Source organism: Podarcis cretensis (assembly GCF_951804945.1).
Source record: "Podarcis cretensis genome assembly, chromosome: 4".
Taxonomy (NCBI): Eukaryota; Metazoa; Chordata; class Lepidosauria; order Squamata; family Lacertidae; genus Podarcis; species Podarcis cretensis.
In genome coordinates this window covers 27,212,148-27,230,349 of record NC_137173.1, presented here as the reverse complement: position 1 = coordinate 27,230,349, position 18,202 = coordinate 27,212,148, and the positions used below count along the sequence as shown (strand labels likewise).

Below are 18,202 nucleotides of genomic sequence, written 5' to 3'. Positions count from 1 at the left end.
TTAGTCAGTCCATCCTGAATGCAAGAGATCACTGAAGTAGAGAACTCAGGCTGTCTTGCAAATGGAAACTTAATGGTCTAGGCCTAAGACTTGCTGAGTGGGCAAGCAAGTGCTTACAATGGGAGGGGTATGCTAGCCACAACGTCAGGGTCATAACATATAGTATTATCTTAGTGTAACATTGCAGAGATCATATCATAAAGCTGGAAGGGACCCTTAGGATCATCTAGGACCCTCATACCTACGGGACCGCCTCTCCCGGTATGCCCCATGGAGGACCTTAAGGTCCATAAATAGCAACACCCTAGTGGTCCTGGGCCCTAAGGAAGTTAGATTGGCTTCAACCAGAGCCAGGGCCTTTTCAACACTGGCTCCGGCCTGGTGGAACGCTCTGCCTCATGAGACCAGGGCCCTGCAGGATCTGATTTCTTTCCGCAGGGCCTGTAAGACAAAGTTGCTCCGCTTGGCCTTTGGCTTGGAGCCAATTTGATTCCCTCCCCCTCTTTCTTTTTCCTTTCTCCTCCTGCGAAGAGGCTGCATTTTAATCTTTTAATGTTTCAATATTTTAATGTTGTATTTTAATCTTGTTTTTGTATTCATTCAACTTGTTTTTATTATTGCTTGTTAGCCACTCTGAGCCCGGCCTTGGCTGGGGAGGGCAGGGTATAAATAAAAATTATTGTTGTTGTTGTTGTTGTTATTCCAATCTCCTGCAATGCAGGAATATGCAGCTGTCCCACACAGGGATCGAACCTCCAACTTTGGCATTATCAGCATTATTCTCTAATCAGCTGAGCTATCCAGGTCGTCTTTTTAGGATCAGAGGTGGTTAATGGTGATCTGCCCTGTCATTAAGATGTGCATGAGAGATTCTGCTCCAGGACCCATTGCCTTCAGAAGTGAACCAGGTGGGGAATCAGAAAAGGGCCTTTTTCTGTGATGGCACCTTGCTTGTGGGATGTACCCTCGCTAGGGACATACAGCTGGCATTTGCTTTGTTGTCCTTTCAAACCCAGGTGAAAATAGTTTTGGGCTGGATCACTTTAATCTCATTGCTTCTTGTTTTTCTTTCTGCTTTAACCTTTTAAAAAAAATTTCTTGCATTGCTTTGTTGGCTGTTTTGAAAGCTTTGTCGAAAAGGTGACCACTGAACTAGTGATGGAAGGATCAATCTAGTTTCAGTTCCTGTCAGCTTTGCATGCGTTCATTCATAAGTCTGCTCCATCCCGTTTCTGCACCATTCAATGCCTTCTTTTTATCACATACACATTGTGATTTATCGGAAAAGACCTTTTCGTATGTACATTTAAACTGAAATGTGCATCTTGCTTTGTTTGTTGAACTGAGAATGATATCACAAAATTCAGTGAAGTGTAAAACTGAAGGATCACTGCATTCCAATCTACATATTAGTCTAGGAAATGCAAATCAGGCTTACTTGCTTAAAAATGCAGATTGAACAAAATACTCAAGCATCCCTACTGAGAAACGTTTTACAGTGCTATTTTTCTAGAAAAAGAGGTGCCAGAACTCAACATGAATGCCTCCCTTGTTCTCTTAAAATAATAATGGCTCACACCTGAGAGGTGCCAAACTGAGTTCTGGTGAGTTCCAAATGGAAAAAAAAGCCCTGGTTAAACCATAAATGGTTTGAAAGGGAGTGCCAGAGTAACAGGCTGTGGCGTACTAAGCCAGGTTGCCTGATTCCATATAGAGGAAGAGTCATAGACATTTAAAGCACCCAGTTGCAGGAGATGAGACAGTTGTGGCTTCTACTCACTGTTGGCTCCCTGATCATGCCATGCTATGCTTCTCCTGCTTGCTGTTATTGCCTGCACTCCAGTCTCCAAGCAGTGAGAACTTCCCCAGAGCTCAGTTTCCTTGGAATGAAGGTCAAGACTGTGGTGTCTTTAGGATAGATGGTTTTACTTACACATATATACAATCTGAGTCTAGGATAGGGGAGGGGGACTCAAAGTATTAACACAGGCAGATCTTGCCTACCCACTAGGTTTCCAGGGATGCAGTTTGGTGAATCCCCTCTTAACTACTGGCTAATTTTAATTTTTCTGAAGAGAAACTTGGAGTACTTGGAGACTTAGGGAAGTTACCGGTAAATAGAAAAAAAAAGATTTATTTTTCAACAAAACTGGTAAAACAAAAGATGTGTCAGGAGATAGATTTATTTGAGAAAACAGTAAACTATATACAGTGGTACCTCAGGTTACATATGCTTCAGGTTACAGACTCCGCTAACCCAGAAATAGTACCTTGGATTAAGAACTTTGCTTCAGGATGAGAACAGAAATCGTGCTCTGGCGGCACGACGGCAGCAGAATGCCCCATTAGCTAAAGTGGTGCTTCAGGTTAAGAACAGTTTCAGGTTAAGAACGGACCTCCGGAACGAATTAAGTACTTAACCCGAAGTAAATTCAGTGTGTGTTACAGACTTCTAATCAACGTACAACTTCTTTTTTGACGTCAATTCCTTAAAGCTAATTGTATAGTTGTTACAGCTTAAGTCTTAATACTTAGGTTCTTAAATAAGGTGGTACTTTCTGTCAGTTTCCCAACTTCTAATATGCCTGGGACTCCTCTATTAGAATAACAGACCAGGGGATCACCACACCCATCCAAACTGGTTTGGGATTCTTCTCTTTTTTCAGAAGTTCTCCCCTATCCTTACTAAATTGAGACCCAAGTAGAGTGTTCCTTCACAACTCTACTTCACCTGTCCTCAATTCAGCTTCCCAGTTTTTCTCGTCTGTATACTGTTAAAAGACTGTGGCAGAGAACAGTCCAGAATCAGAAGCAGTAGAGGAGTGGGGCCAGGAGATAGAAACGAGGCAGGCTGCTGAAGAATCTAGGGAGATTCCCCCTCCTGCTGCGGCCACCTCCCCTACCCCTTGGTCTCCCAGAACATGGAGAAGAATGAAGAGGGCAGAGCAAAGGGAGACAAGATGACAGAGCCTTAGGCTACTGGAGAAAGAAGTGGAGGAGGAGCCTTAAGAGAGCAGTGGGAAGGTGGAGACCTTCAGTCCTCACAACTGCTTCACTGGGGCAAGACCTGATTGGAAGGGTTGCTGTGACCCTAGGACTGAGCTGTTTTGTTTCTTTGAATAAATGGTCGGAGGCAGTCATGCTTCTGAATAACGGTTGCTACTGTGCTTGGGTCCTGCTTGTGGTTTTGCATCTGGTTGGCTACTGTGGAATAAGGATGCTGGACTAGATGGGTCATGGGTCATGGGCCTGATCCAGCAGCTCTTATGTTTAGGAAGCAGAGCTTTGGCGAAAGGGGAGGGGGAGGAACACCTTTGTTCTGCAATGCTTAACTACCGATTAAAAGCAGCACTGATGAAGTTACTAAAATATGTGCTGAAATTTCTCCTTAGAATCCACATGATTTATTAGCAGAGGAGGGCTTTCTCTACCACTGTTAGCAAACGTGCCAATGCCAGAGCAGACTTCTTAATTTAATCTTGTCATCTCAATTTATACAGGACATGTATGGGAAACCACATTAAAATTAATGCCATCTGGCCAACAAAGGGCTCTCTCCTGGTTCAGAGATGGGCTGCCAGTAGAAGGGGCATGCTGAGCAATTTTGATGACATTTTTAGGTGATAAAGTTAGTATGTGGAATTTTATTTGATTTTAGTTTTTTAAAAAAAAATATTGCCGCTTAGAAGAACACTAAAAACTAAACATTATTCAACAAGCAATAGATCTGGAATAATCACAACCCCCTGCAAAAAAAAATCTACAAATCAAATCTGAATAAATTTTCTTTACCAGGGTTAAGTTAAATTCCACACCAGAGCTCAGGTATCTAAACTAGTTATATTTCCTATTTCAACATGAGAAGTTTTATAGGCAAGGTGTGTATCATGGAATATAACCTTCCATTTTCACCTGGATTTTTACATTAAAATTCGTAGCTTGCTGTGTGTGCTTGAGTTCGGTTTTCTAAAGCAAATCCAGATCAGGACCACAATGTGAGGGGAAAGGGGATTTAATTTGTCCTTACTATGGTCCTGATCTGAATCAAGACCCCTTGTGAATTCTAGTAGACTACAGGTGAAAAGTTGCTATTAGTGTATCAAACAAGGGGAACTGAGTTTGCTTATCATATGCTGTACTATGTAGAAGTCAGTCAGAAGGTTAGTAGGATCACCCATGATCTCCTTTGCCCTCCCACCACACCACAAAATAAGCTATCTTTTCTTTGTTTCATTATTAAGAAAATAGAGTTACCCACCTTTTAGGATCCGGGTTTCATGCCTCAGAAGAGCTACTTGATCTGCAGGTAATAATGCTTGTCATCATGCTGTGAAAACCTTCAGCTCTTGATTTCTGCTCTTGATCAGGCTGCTGTTAGAAGATGTAAGAATAGGTCAATTTCCAGAAAGGTAGCTGTGTTAGTCTCTTGCAAAACACAACCAAACCCTTTGTCACGTAAATACAAAACTGATAGCAACACAAACAACGTAACAGGCTGTATGTAACTATAAAATTCTTTTTAAATGTGATTCAACATATATATCAAAATATATGGTTCTATAGACCAACTTAACATATAAACAAAACATATTATGAGAAATTAAAGTCCAGCCTGTTACGTTGTTTGTGTTGTTATCAGTGTTAGTCTCTTGCAGCAAAAACAACAGAGCCCTGTGGCACATTTACAGACTAACAAATTTATGATGTAAGCTTTCGTATATTACAGTCCATCAGATGCATGAAGTCTTATTGTGAGCTGCAAGTACATGTACATACACGCACATACATACATACATACATACATGCACACACACCCCAACACTATATATATATATGATGTTTGGAGGAGGAAGATTGTAACACTGAGGGAAGAAGGAAAGAATATTCAGAAAACACAGACCATTATAATTACCTTATTAACAGTGGCCATTCAAAAGAAACAGAGTTGACAACACATACATCCTAGCATTGGTAAGCCAATTAGCAAATGTAGCACTGAACCATTTAATGTATTAAATGGTTTTCACATTGCAGTCTCCCCCTGAAGTTCCTTTGTTCAAGGATGGCCTCCTGAAGGGTAGCTGCAGCGTCCTCCGAGGCTGAAATATTCCCCCAGTGACTTTTCTATGCTGCTATTTCTGATGTTAGTTAATTTTATTATGGTTGTTATGTTACTAAACAGGTAGGAATGGTGATAAATTTGATTTGGTTCACAATAAAGGCAAATTTGCACTTTCTGAAGAATATGTGAACCAAAAGGCAGCCATCATTTGAAAATTACCCACCTCTGAATGTTGCAATGCAGTTCTTCAGCCATGTAATATATAAAGAAATGCAAATGCTATGTGCAGTGTGCATAAAAGCACATATACAGGTGAAAATAACATACAGATGTGCATTGTATTAGAGGAAATGGCTTGCAAAAAGTGCATATTGCATACAAAATGTGCATATTAGGAGAAATTGACAAATTTGGCCACTCCTTTAAATGTGTGATACTGCTTTATCCTAGTGAGTTTGCAAAAACCACAGAACAAAACAGTGAATTCTGTAAACATATTTTGTTTTGTAATAAATAAAAAGAACCCCACAATAAATCATTTTAAAAAATCTTTTAGACAACATTTTGGAAATATTATTCATATAACAAGTGTCACATTTCATACTTGAAAAAGCCATTTGCTACCTTACTATTTATAAGACATTGTTGTACATGCTTATTTGAAACCATTTTGCACTTGTATTGCTTTATATTATGGCTCGTTTTTCCCTTTTTTAAAAAGCTAAACAGAAAAGAAAAGGCCATTTACTGACACTCTATATAATAATGAGTAATAAGCCAGTCGTTAGCATTTCCAGGGAAGGAGTCAAAATGAGATGCAGGAGGAGGCCAGGACAGCCATGTGCTTTTTTTTGGTCTGCTTCAGCACAGCAGGGGCTTCCAGCTCAACATCCATGACTAATTTCCCATGTCTTTTGCCAGCATTTGATAAGCTGCCACTCTGTCAGTTTGGCTGGCTGCCCCTGGTACTCTCCTTCCTTGGATCCCTATCGGAGGTTTGGATGGTCCTCAGCAACAATCTTTTGCTGATGTTGGAGTGCTAGCCCCTTCCACTGCCAATGATGCTACCATCAAGCCATTATTTTGTACATCTCCTGCTTTGCTGCAGAATCAGCAGAAAAGGCAAAAGCTAGCTTGGGGCACCCAGGAAAAGAATCAAAGATATTTGGTATGCTAATAGTGCCTGGTGGAGTTTTTTTGCTGTTGGTTGTGGTGGGGTTCTACCATTAGATTATAGAGAAACTGGGCTTCATCCAGTGTACTGCTTGAGACAGAGAGCCATGACAGTTTAAAGACCTATAAACCTATTGTGGCATAAATATCATGCTAAAGCAATTATGTTGGTCTTTAAGGTGCCACAAGAATCTGTTCTTGCTGCAAGAAGAAACACAGCTACTTTTTCTTTGGAATGTGGTGCTTGAGTACACGTTCATTCTGAAGGTGATCCTGCAAGAGAATAAAAATGCATATAGGGATTTTACACAGGAGTTGAAGTATGTCTCTGTGTAATTTTGCCAGAATCAGCCTCATGAGTAGGAGTTTTGGAGAGAAAAAGTATATGTAGATGCTTAAGACCGACACTACCTTTATTTCTGATGTTCAGAGGTGAGTGCCTTTAATTATGTAGCCAAACAGCACCATCCACCCAGAAATAAGAACTATCAGCAGGTTCAGGGAAACCCCCAAGGTTTGCTAAAGTACAAAAAAGATCATTAGGGAAGCCCTTGAAAACAGCCAGTAGCCCGAAAATGCTGACTTTATTGGAAGTCAATAAAGACACCTGACGTTTGATCTCCCCAACATGGGCTGGGAACCTGTGGACCTCCAGATGTTGTTGGACTACAGCTCTCATCACCCATGACCATTGACCAAGCTGGCAGGGGCTGATGGGAGTTGGAACCCAGCCACACCTGGAGGGCTCAGGTCTCCATTCCTGCTGCCATATAATTTTATTCATTTAAATGCACCTGCAGGGCTCAGAGATGGCCTGCATGCTGTATGTAGAAAGGGTTAGATACCCATTCCTGAATGCATTCGGCTGTTTTTAGAAGAAGAAAATTACATGGGAAGATCCAGTCATAAACCTCCCATATAATAACTATTTTCACCCTTTTCACTCTTGCTCTTTGGATGTATAAACAAGCCAATGCAAGGAGGGCTAACTCTACTGAATTAGGCAACTGGAGGTATCCTACCTCAGGTGGTAAATCCTGGGTACCATTAAAGGACATCAGATTGTCAGTTATTTTGATGGTGATTATGATAACCACCATTTGAGGGAGTACTATTTGAATCTTCTGCCTCAAGCATCAAAATGTCTTGAGCAGTCTCTGAATGAAACATGAGACCCTGCAAAATTGCTTGGAGCTAGCTATCTGGCGGGTGCCCCCTGGAGGTTTATAGAAGTCTCCAAGCAATAAACAACAAAAAAGCAACCATTTTTGATAGGTTATATTAGCCATATATGGGCTTCACAATTAGTGACACCTGCTCCGTACATGAGAAGTGATTGTTGATATGTCAGCCCTCAAGGCTTTCTTGTTCAGATGTAATGGCATGATTGCCCCCACTTCATCTACTTAATTGGCATTAGTCATATTCAGAAAAGGAGCTAGTCTGTATTCTGAATATTAATTTTTTTTACAGGGTAACAGCATCTAGACATATTTAATTGGGTTTTCCTAATGAAATTTTAAATGAAAATTGCTACACGTTCCAGAAAATGAGTCATGTCTCTTCATGTGGTAAACAGCCTATGGATTCCCCACACCATATTAAAATATACTGAAGCTGGATAAAATTCAATTGTAAATGGGAACAGAGATGTGGGTTGGTTTTTTAAAGGGCATTAATCTGCACATATCTCAAAAGCAGGAGTAGCCAATTAGCTGCCATCCAGATGTTGTTGGGATTACAACTCCCATCATCCCTGACCATTAGCCATGTTGCAGGGATGATGGAAGTTGTATGCCACACCGGTTAGCCCTATAAACCAGACTGCACTGTTGAGCCATGTGTTGTGGATTCTGGTACCTCCAACCAAGACATACATCAGGGACTGAGGACATTCAGGCTGGAGAGAAGTGTTAGCTTCTTCAAAAGCAAAGGAGCTTTAACAAACACAGTAGTAAGGCTAAGCACTGAACGAATCTAAGTTTGCAAACTATTAAATGTGGAATTAATATAGTTGGCCGTCCCTATTTTTTTTATGAGGAATTCTTATCAGAGTGTATTGTTTGCTAGCAGCATGAAAAGCATTTCACAAGCAAAGATAAATCAACAACATTAAGAGAAAACAAAAGCCTTAATATCTGTTTCCATCATTTTCTTTTTATTAGCAGAGACAAAAATAGGCATTGAGATTTTGAAAGGTAACCAAGTTGCACTTACATTGGGTTTTCAAAAGATGGCGCTTAACAGCAAGATACTATTGTCCAGATAAAAAATGATTTTATGGCACCTTGAAAGATGAACAGATTGACTGCAGCACGTTGTCAGATACAGAACTGTTATGTTCATAATACAGAGAGAGAGAGAGAATGCAAAGAGTGGGCCAAAAAGCTATGAAGAGCTATTGTCTGTGAATGTTGACGCAAAGCTCAGAAGTAGACAAGATGCACATAATGACCATAGTAAATGCATTTATGTCATATACGTTTGAAGATGGCCTAGAAAGTATTGACAGTGCATCTTGCATTTCATCATCTTTCTGGTCCAAAGGTTTACCAGCTTTCTTTTGTCTCTGTATCAACGTAACCCCCAGATGTTTTTGGACTATTACCCCTGGCCATTGGCCAAGCTCTTTGGGGATGATGGGACTTGTGGTCTATCAGCATCTGGGAGACCTAGAATTAGAGAGGGTGGACATATTTGGAATATATATTTGACAACTGAAGATAACACTTCGTGCCTTTTGAGAAAGGGGACTCTGGTCCATGGAAGGCTCTGGGTTTAGTAGCATGACAACAAAAGGGTGATGAAAGGCAGAGCTGGGGAAGCAAATAGTGAGGTTGAGTGGTACCCATTTGGCTAATACCTCTAAGTGGCTTCCAAGTGCTTTCCTGTTCTAGCCATGTAAAAATGTGACATATCCAAAGTGTCTGACAGCTCCCCCAGACTTTCTTTTTATTGTGCCCATGATGATACTGAGAGCAGTTAGACGCGATCCTATTTTCAAAACTGTGCCTGCAAAAGGTTTGGGGCAGTCATATGTCGCCTCTGTACTATACATTTAAAGCATATCCGGCAGAGCTGCAATTCCTGGATTTATTGGAAAGTGGGATTTGTTAGCCCTTTCTCCTAACAAGAAAGGGCTGAAGAATCACCTCTTTCCATCTGTACCTCCTCAGACACTGAGCTCTATTTGGGAGACCTTTCTCTTGGTGTCCCTGCCAGGAAATGTGTGGCAGATGTTACTGGACATGAGTTAATACTTTCCCATACTGCCCCCTGCCTCCAGTAATGGAATAACCCTCCCTGGAGAGGCCTGTATGGAGCCCATGTTGTTTTCTTTACAGCAACGGGTAAATTTCCCCAGGCTTTTACAATAATTTGTTTTAACTTCTACTTATTTAAAATGTTTAAATTCCTCTTTAAAAGAAATTCCCATTGGACACTAAAGCACCTGAGAATGGCCACATGGAAATCCATGAACCTATGAGAGGTTTTTAGGTCCACTTCTTCCTGTGACGTGACCATAAGAAAAACCTCTTATGGTAATCTGGTTCCAAGTTGTTTTGGGCTTTGTAAACTAGTAATTTTTTTAAAAAAAACTTTAAACTTGGCTTGGTAGCAAATTGGCAAAGCTTTTAACTCCGTTTTACTATTCTCCTCCCCTTGTATTCCAGAATGCATTATTTTTTTATTGTTACCATTTTATTGCTATTTTGTAAGCTGCCAAGAAAACTTTGTTCTAGGATGGTCTATGCACAAAATAATGAAAAAGAGCTGGAGACTAAGGGCCAGAGTAGCTAGGACAAAAATCTGACATTTTATGGTTGAACGAACAAGCAGAATATGGTGGATCATGGGCAAAGCTTGGCAAAATAGGACTTTTGTGATCTAATCCTGGTTGGACACGATCTTAATGTTGGGCCAAGGAAATGCTAGGTGGTTGGCAGCAACCCTCACCACCTTATAACTCTGCCCCCAAATCAAGCCTTAGATCAGGAACGTGTTCTCCAGGAAAAGTGCTAAGATCTAGGTAAAGGTAAAGGTAAAGGTACCCCTGCCCGTACGGGCCAGTCTTGACAGACTCTGGGGTTGTGCGCCCATCTCACTTAAGAGGCCAGGGGCCAGCGCTGTCCGGAGACACTTCCGGGTCACGTGGCCAGCGTGACATCGCTGCTCTGGCCAGAGCCAGAGCCGCACACGGAAACGCCGTTTACCTTCCCGCTGGTAAGCGGTCCCTATTTATCTACTTGCACCCGGAGGTGCTTTCGAACTGCTAGGTTGGCAGGCGCTGGGACCGAGCAGCGGGAGCGCACCCCGCCGCAGGGATTCGAACCGCTGACCTTTCGATCGGCAAGTCCTAGGCGCTGAGGCTTTAACCCACAGCGCCACCTGCTAAGATCTAGAGGTGTCCAAAAACCTTGCAAGGGCATTAACCTCTGGCAGGCAGATTCTGGAAAGCCTAATGTCATGGACGCCTGTTAATATGCAGTCATAATCGACACCACTGTTCTCTTTCTCTCCCCACCCCCTGTTTACATAACAAACATTGCCTTGGCTAGGTCAACACATCCTGTGCTTGTACTTCAGGGGATACGTGCTGTCCACCACTGTGCTATGTGTTACTGTATGTGCAAGCAGGCAGAGTGGTCAGGCCTGGAGAAATACTGGGGAGGAATCCAGCAGTGTTCTGATGCCCTGAGCCAGGAGGAAGGACTTCCTATATTCTTTTTCCTCCAGCACAGCATGCACGTAACATGCAGAACAGCAGGTAGCCCTTTTCAGCTTCTGGTACATACCATACGTCACACAGCATAAAAATGCAAAGCCGTTATCCAAACAAGCCCAAGTTCTATAAGGGATGTGGACGAGAGATAAGATATTCCTGGAGTACTGGATGGGAGTGGAGGAAAATGTTGGAATCCCACGGAATGGGTTGTGAAATGTCTTCGGAAGGAAGAGAGAAATAGCAGTCGATGTGTCTTATTTTATCCAAAAGTTTGTTTGTCGAGTAACTTCTCAGAAACTCACTTGGCACCTTTTCAAAATGAATTTTTGGGTGTTGCATTGTTGACGGTCAGAAAGAACAATGCATCCCGCTGAATCAAAGAAGTAGCATCATCAAAGGAAGTTTAGGCGCAAGGGATTAAATCTGGAAGTTTGTAACAGAAAATCAGAGGGAAATGGAAGACACTTCATCAAAGGTGATGAAGAATGTGAAAAGCTGAACTGCTAGAACTATGGCACAAAGGGTGGGAAGGAAATATGCTGATGCAAAGCTGGATCCTCCCTACTGTCTGCTCTACATGGGAGAACTGCACAGGATCGAGGGAATTTGTACAGCTTTGGTCAGGAGGAGCTGCTTTTGCAATAGGGAAAGGGAACAGAAAAGAGGGGGCCAGGCTGCTTCTATCTCCCAGAGAAGAGTTCTAATGAGGGCACTTGCAAATGGGGGTTAATACTGCAAATGGTTCAAGTCAAATGTTGCGAACAGGGCACAGGAATCAGGGATTTTTTGTTTTAACCTTTCTGGATTTCTCTGTCCCCTCCCCAAAAAAGTGTTGACCTGGGTTAAGCGGGTATACGAGTTGGCATTTTGATGCCAATGACATCATCTTGGCAGGGGGTTGGACTCGATGGCCCTTGTGGTCTCTTCCAACTCTATGATTCTATGATTCTATCTGGATACTGCAAAATGCTTGCTTGTTGTAGAGCATAAAATTGGGTTTGTGGGTTCGAGACCCATGTTGGGCAAAAAAATTCTGCATTGCAGGAGGTAGGACTAGATGACCCTCGTGGTACCTTCCAACTCTACAGTCTTAAGATTCCATGATTCTATATTGTTTAAGGAGTATTAATCCAAAACTACAACCGCCTGGAAGCATCCTAACTCAAGGTTCTCCAGCAGATTGCCATATATCCTCTTTTTCCAGGACACGTCCTCTTTTTTTATGGGTAGAGTTGTCATAGTGATACATAGTTAAAAGTAGAGGTTGGCAAATGTGTCCTCTTTTTTGCTTCTGAAAATATGGCAACCGTACTGATTAAAGCAAAAACCCGGCTCATATGCCAGTGCGGAATAGTTGTTAAGAGTATCAAACTAAAACCCAGGAGACCAGGGTCCGAATCTCCACTCAGCCATGAAGCTCATTGTGTAACCTTGGACCCGTCACCGATTCTCAGCTTAACTTACCTCATGTCGATAAAAAGCAGAGAAGGAGAACCATGTGTGCCATCTTAAGCTCATTGGAAGAGATGTAATAATAATAAAAAATAAAATTACAAATATGCATGCGCACAAACAATTCTGAGCCAATTGACAGCCTCAGTCTCTCTGCTTCTCTGATGTAACGCTGTGTAATGAGGATTGCACAGATGCCACCAGAAAGTGCAGAATCCTAAGCACTGTCACTTTTGTTAAGCACAAACTCCAGCTTTCAAGATCTTACAAGAAAGTGATTAGAGAATGTAATATCTCAGAAATTAGAGCAGGCCTTCCAGTGAATGAAGGGACAGGGTTTCAGTGCTGTTCTGCTCTTACCTTGTTCTTTTCCCAAGGTCATTATTTCCTGCCTGCTGTAAGCATTACCCTTTGTTTCCTGATCTTCTCTGTTTCCATTCTCACAATCACAGCAAGAGAGAAACCTGCAGTGCTATTTTTCTAGAAAAAAGAGGTGCTGGAACTCACCATGAACGCCTCCCTTGTTCTCTTATAAAGGCAATGCCAGAACTGTTCTGGTGAGTTCCAGCTGGAAAAAAAAGCTCTGGAAACCTGGAAGAAGAATGAACTAGAGTGGTACCTCGGGTTAAGAACTTAATTTGTTCTGGAGGTCCGTTCTTAACCTGAGGTACCACTTTAGCTAATGGGGCCTCCCGCTGCCGCCGCGCGATTTCTGTTCTCATCCTGAAGCAAAGTTCTTAACCCGAGGTACTATTTCTGGCGGAGTCTGTAACCTGAAGCGTCTGTAACTCGAGGTACCACTGTATGTGCAAATATAGGTAGGTGTTGCTCAAACTTCTGTATGGTTAATTTGGTATCCCTGCCATAGGCTAAAAACCCCTTTTGTAGGGTAAATAGGAGCCAACTCCTAGGGACCGAGGTCCCTTCAGCTCCCCACCCCCATAAAAATATTTGAGAGAGCCAGCCCCTGAGTTGATGGGCATTGACATTCAAATGGTGTGTTTGTGCTGCATCTTGTGGTCGTTTATGCATGGCAGGGCTTACCTGCCCCCCCCCCCCCGTATTTTATTCAAGTTGGCACCCCAGCTGCTTTTGAAATTGCACATTGGACTTGGCCTCTTACCATAACTAGTTCCTGGGTCTGTGAAGGTACAAAAAATGTGTCACTGTTGTTGTAGCTACCCTGTAAGGTAAAAAAAATAAGTAGTTCCTGCAAACAACGCTGCTTATTTATGGACGTGTTGCTGTTTTTCTTACTCCAAAGGCCTTGGGCATCTGTACCTCCAGACACTTTCTGAACATATTTACACAAAATCTTCCATGTGATCTCTGAAGTGAATCAGTTTGCTGGGATTGTGATGCTGCATTCTTTTTCTTTTATTTTCAAGCTCTGCTTTTCACTTCTGGTTCCCAAAGCATCCATATACTGCTTTCTCTGCTCTTATGCAAACACTGTAAACCTTTTTTTTCAAAAACCCTGTCACTCTTGCTGTACAGGGAATTTGGGGTGTACGAGAAGGGGTATGAAAACAAGAACAGGATCCAAATGTGGCTTGAAGAATCACACTTTTTTCTTCTTTTAAGCCAAGGGAATGTTCCGCCCCTCCACTCCACATTTTTTCTCCTTTTCAGTGAGACCAGAGCTAAATAAGCCACTATCAGTTTCCTACAGATCCTCTAAGAGCCATTCTCATTCATTATGAAGCCTGAGTTACGGAAGCAATCTTCCTAAGGGCCACTTCCCCAGCTAGAGCGCCTGCTGTGATGTGATTCATGTCCTTTGTGTTCCATGCAGAATCTGGGGATGTTTACGAAAAACGGCTCATCTAATTGCGGCTGGCAATTCCTTTTTTCTTTTTTCCAGAAGAATCTCAATTCGGGAAGGAACGAGAGTTACATCACATCGTACATTAGCTCATTTCCACCCCCAAGAACACATCTGGCCCTGCTTTCACCACCCCAGCAGAGTTATTAAAAGTATATAGGAGAAAGGCCAGTCAGAAATCCCAGAGAACATATTTTACAATCTAGCTGCTAATGGCTTGGTGGCCCACAATTCCAATTTTCTCCAGTGGAATCTATGCAAATGTGAAGGCAAAGGCCTGAGGTGGAGCTATAAAATGTTTATGAAGCAGCGGTGGAATAATGTCTCTGAATAATTTACACATTTTGCGGGGCAAATGTGATTAGTGATCCTGCTAAATAATTCTGCCTGATGAGGCATCCTGCATAATTCGGAAGCACGTGTCGTCCTCCTTTATTTGTTTGCCAGATGTAGCTGTGGCCTTTCCGCTGAAATTCTCAAGGCGACTCACAAAGGAAGAACATTCAAAAGGCGTCATGAAAATACTTAGAAATCCAATTGTAAGATTAAAAGCAGCGCAAAACCAAACAACAGTAAAATAACCATTGGATTATGCCAAGGTTGCAGGTTCGATCCCTGTATGAGATATCTGCATATTCCTGCATTGCAGGGGGCTGGACTAGATGATCCTCAGGGTATCTTCTAACTCTATGATTCTACCATTAAAGTGAGAGTTGATCACATCGAAGTGCATCTTAAAACAGATGATCTTTGCCAGCAAAGAGAAGCAAAAGATGGAGATCAGCAGGCTTCTTTTTTTAACAAGGTGGGTGGGTGACACCATCAAGGATGGGGGAGAAATTTGTTCAGCTAATCCGCACTTCCCAAACCAATACAAACCAAAACAGCTGTCATTCAAAATTCACAGTTCTCTGAGTTTTTGCAATGCAATTCTCCAACCAAAAAATGTGTAACTGAATTATTTATTTCCATTTATGAATCGCTTCCTATAAAACATCTTGAAACAGTTTAGCAATAAAAACATCAACGATGAGAACATATATAATAACAATTTCAAATACAACACAGACTAGGATAAAAATTTCCACATAAAACACTTGTTGGGGGGGGGGGGAATCTCCAAAAGGTGCTGGAAAGGCAACAGAGGTGTTTCCTTTCTGATGTCTAACGGGAGAGAGTTCCAAAGGGTACATAGAAATGAATTATTTTGTGAGAGGGGGGTTGTTCTTGGTTTGTTTTTGTTTTATTATGTATTTTGTGTTCTCATTTTGTTTCTGTTTTTTGAATTTGCATTTTATTTATTTGTTAACATTCTTATATTACATCGGTAAACGTTGTCATATTACATTACAGGAGTTACTATAATATAATTCCCAACATGTATACAAAAATTATATACAAATTTCGTATTTTTAATGTTATGAACCGCTGTGTGATCTTTGGGTGAAGGGCAGTATACAAATAATAATAATTATGATTATGTTGAGGAGAACAATGCACAAAGTACATTATATGGCAGAAACTTCCTTTAAAAACACATATATTACACAAAATAGCGTCATGCAAGTATTAGGATTAATGTCACAGTAATGTGGTGCTGTAAGGAGGCAGCCTGAAATTAAGAAATGGAGAGAAACCTAAAATTGACAGATTCTCCACCACTGACAATTCCTTACCCACACACAGCTTGATCTTATTTCTCTAAAGCTGTGGTCCCACACACACACTTAATATGGAATAAGACTACTGGGTCCCTCACTGAGGTAAATATTTGTAAGGTTAAGCTCAGTACTAATTTTTTTAGGAAAAAAAAAAGAATTACTGGAACTCACCCATGACCGCCTCTCTTGTTCTTTTGGAATGGCAATGGCACCCACCTGAGAGGTGCAGGAACTGAGTTCTGGCTGGAAAAAAAAGCCCTGGATGGCAGGTGGAATGGCCAATCACCTCCTCATCTGACAGAGAGGTGACCAATAAAGGGAGGGAGGTGGTCTCTGAGTCTCTGAGTCTCTGAGGTAACTTGGGCCCAGGCCATATAGACCTTAAAAAGGAATTACCAGCACTTTGAAATGGGCCTGGAAGCAACTGAACCACCAGTTGCCAATAAGCCGTAGCATTCACTCATCACATAAAAAAAGTTTAAGCTGCCCCCCCCAAGTGATTTTAAAATTAACGAATAAGCCTATTTCCGATTTGCTGGCAACAAGGCCCTCAGGCTTTCCTACTGTTATTTCAGGAGCACCTGAATAACAGGGAGCACAACAGGGTAGCTATTTTGCATTCTAGGGTAATGAGCAAAAATTGGTTTTTCAGACCTTCCCCCCCCCCCCCCCCCGCCAGTCAAAATACATAGTACCTCAGTGACTTTGGCACCTGAAGTAGAAAATCCAACAGGCCCCTTGTTGGTTTGCATTTCTTAGTGCAGAAAGTATTGATCTGATGTGTAGAGATTTTCCTTATTCTGGTTAATACAAGAGGATCCAAGAAGCTACTAGGAGCTTCTCTGTGTAAGAGAAACAGACAGGAAGGGTCATGGTTGTTTGGGTTATACCTTCAGAGAAGCTGAGTACAGCTGGCTTGAAATGGTTCTCTTATCTCTTCCAATTAAGGTCATGTTGACTATAAATATAGGCCAGAAGGAGCCTAGGTTTTAATTTCTCTTTCTATCCCTCTTCCTTCTGGTGTGGTGTTCATAGTATGCTTAGCGTTAAGGTTTAGTATTGTTATAAGTTTATGAGTTCTTATAAGTGCTGCAACTTGATTTTTATGGACTGTGCCAATCCTGAATGTACTGGATTTGTGACCATTATGCTTATTTGCCTTCAGTAGCAAGTAAAGCTCTGCTGAATGAAGTACAATTGCCTCTGGTCTATTTTTTCCGAACTCTGCATTGCATTTTAAGTTTTTCCTCCACACGTATGACACACCTTTCCCCTCTTCTTGGCTATAAAAAAATACAATAAATCAAATAACATGTTTTCCTTTTGTGACACCCCAAAATCAGATACCTGAGGCTGCTGCCTCATTTTGCCTAATGGTCAGGATGGCCTATTTCACAGAGCATATTCCTAGTCCAGCACTCTAACCATCACACTGCCCTGGATCTCCTGAATAAAAATTAGCAAACACACATTTGTGTTGTGGGCCTACACCCCTTACTTAGTGATGTCCCTGCAAAGCTTTGCTGCTGTTCTCCTTTAGGTGGACATAGCAGGAAGAAGAGGCATTGTTGTTGTTGATGTTGTTGTTGTTGTTAATATGTACCCCCCACAAACACCTGATTGAATTGCCCCAGCCACTCTGGGCAGCTTCCAGCGTATAGAAAAACATAGTAAACATTACACCTTAAAAAGCTTCCCCATACAGGGCTGCCTTCAGATGTCTCCTAAATGTTACTGGTATATAATTACTTATCTCCTTAACATCTGATGGGAGGGCGTTCCATAGGGTGGGTGCCACAACCGAGAAGGCCCTCTGCCTGGTTCCCTGTCGCTTCACTTCTCGCAGTGTGAGCACTGCCAGAAGGAAGGAAGAACCCCATGTATCCAGCCTTGAGCCCCATCGGGAAAAGATGGGGAAGAAAGAAAGAAAGAAAGAAAGAAAGAAAGGAAGGAAGGAAGGAAGGAAGGAAGGAAGGGGAAAGGGAAGGAAAGGAAAGGAAAGGAAAGGAAAGGAAAGGAAGAAAGAGCCCCTGTCCCTAAGCAGGCAAGCTGACAGATTATTCTGTCTGAAAATAAAAGGGGCCATGAATCTCTTTTGCTATCACCCTGTCAAGCTCTAGTGTGCAAATGATAGCTGACAACTGCACTGAGAGAAGCCTGGATGAAAGCGCCTGTATCGGGGTGGAAACTTCAAAGGAAGAGCAGGCAAAGGATACGGAGGGCTTTCTCCATTTCATCCCTGCCCAGGCTTGCCTGATGATTGCTAGAGAAAGCTACATCCAGCCATGAAAGGAGAGGATGGC

The 18,202-nt window shown here is 42.0% G+C and overlaps 1 protein-coding gene across 1 annotated transcript in view; it reads right to left on the bottom strand.

Annotated features, from left to right (window-relative positions):
* MTUS2 (microtubule associated scaffold protein 2) overlaps positions 1-17,431 on the bottom strand; it is a 319,106-nt gene extending 301,675 nt beyond the window's left edge. The window contains exons 1-2 of the mRNA XM_079973339.1: positions 16,071-17,431; positions 4,259-4,368 (exon numbers count right to left, since the gene is read on the bottom strand). The gene's annotated coding sequence lies outside the window, so the exon portion shown is untranslated. The remainder of the gene's footprint in view (positions 1-4,258; positions 4,369-16,070) is intronic.
* Between the last annotated feature and the right edge of the window lie 771 nt (positions 17,432-18,202).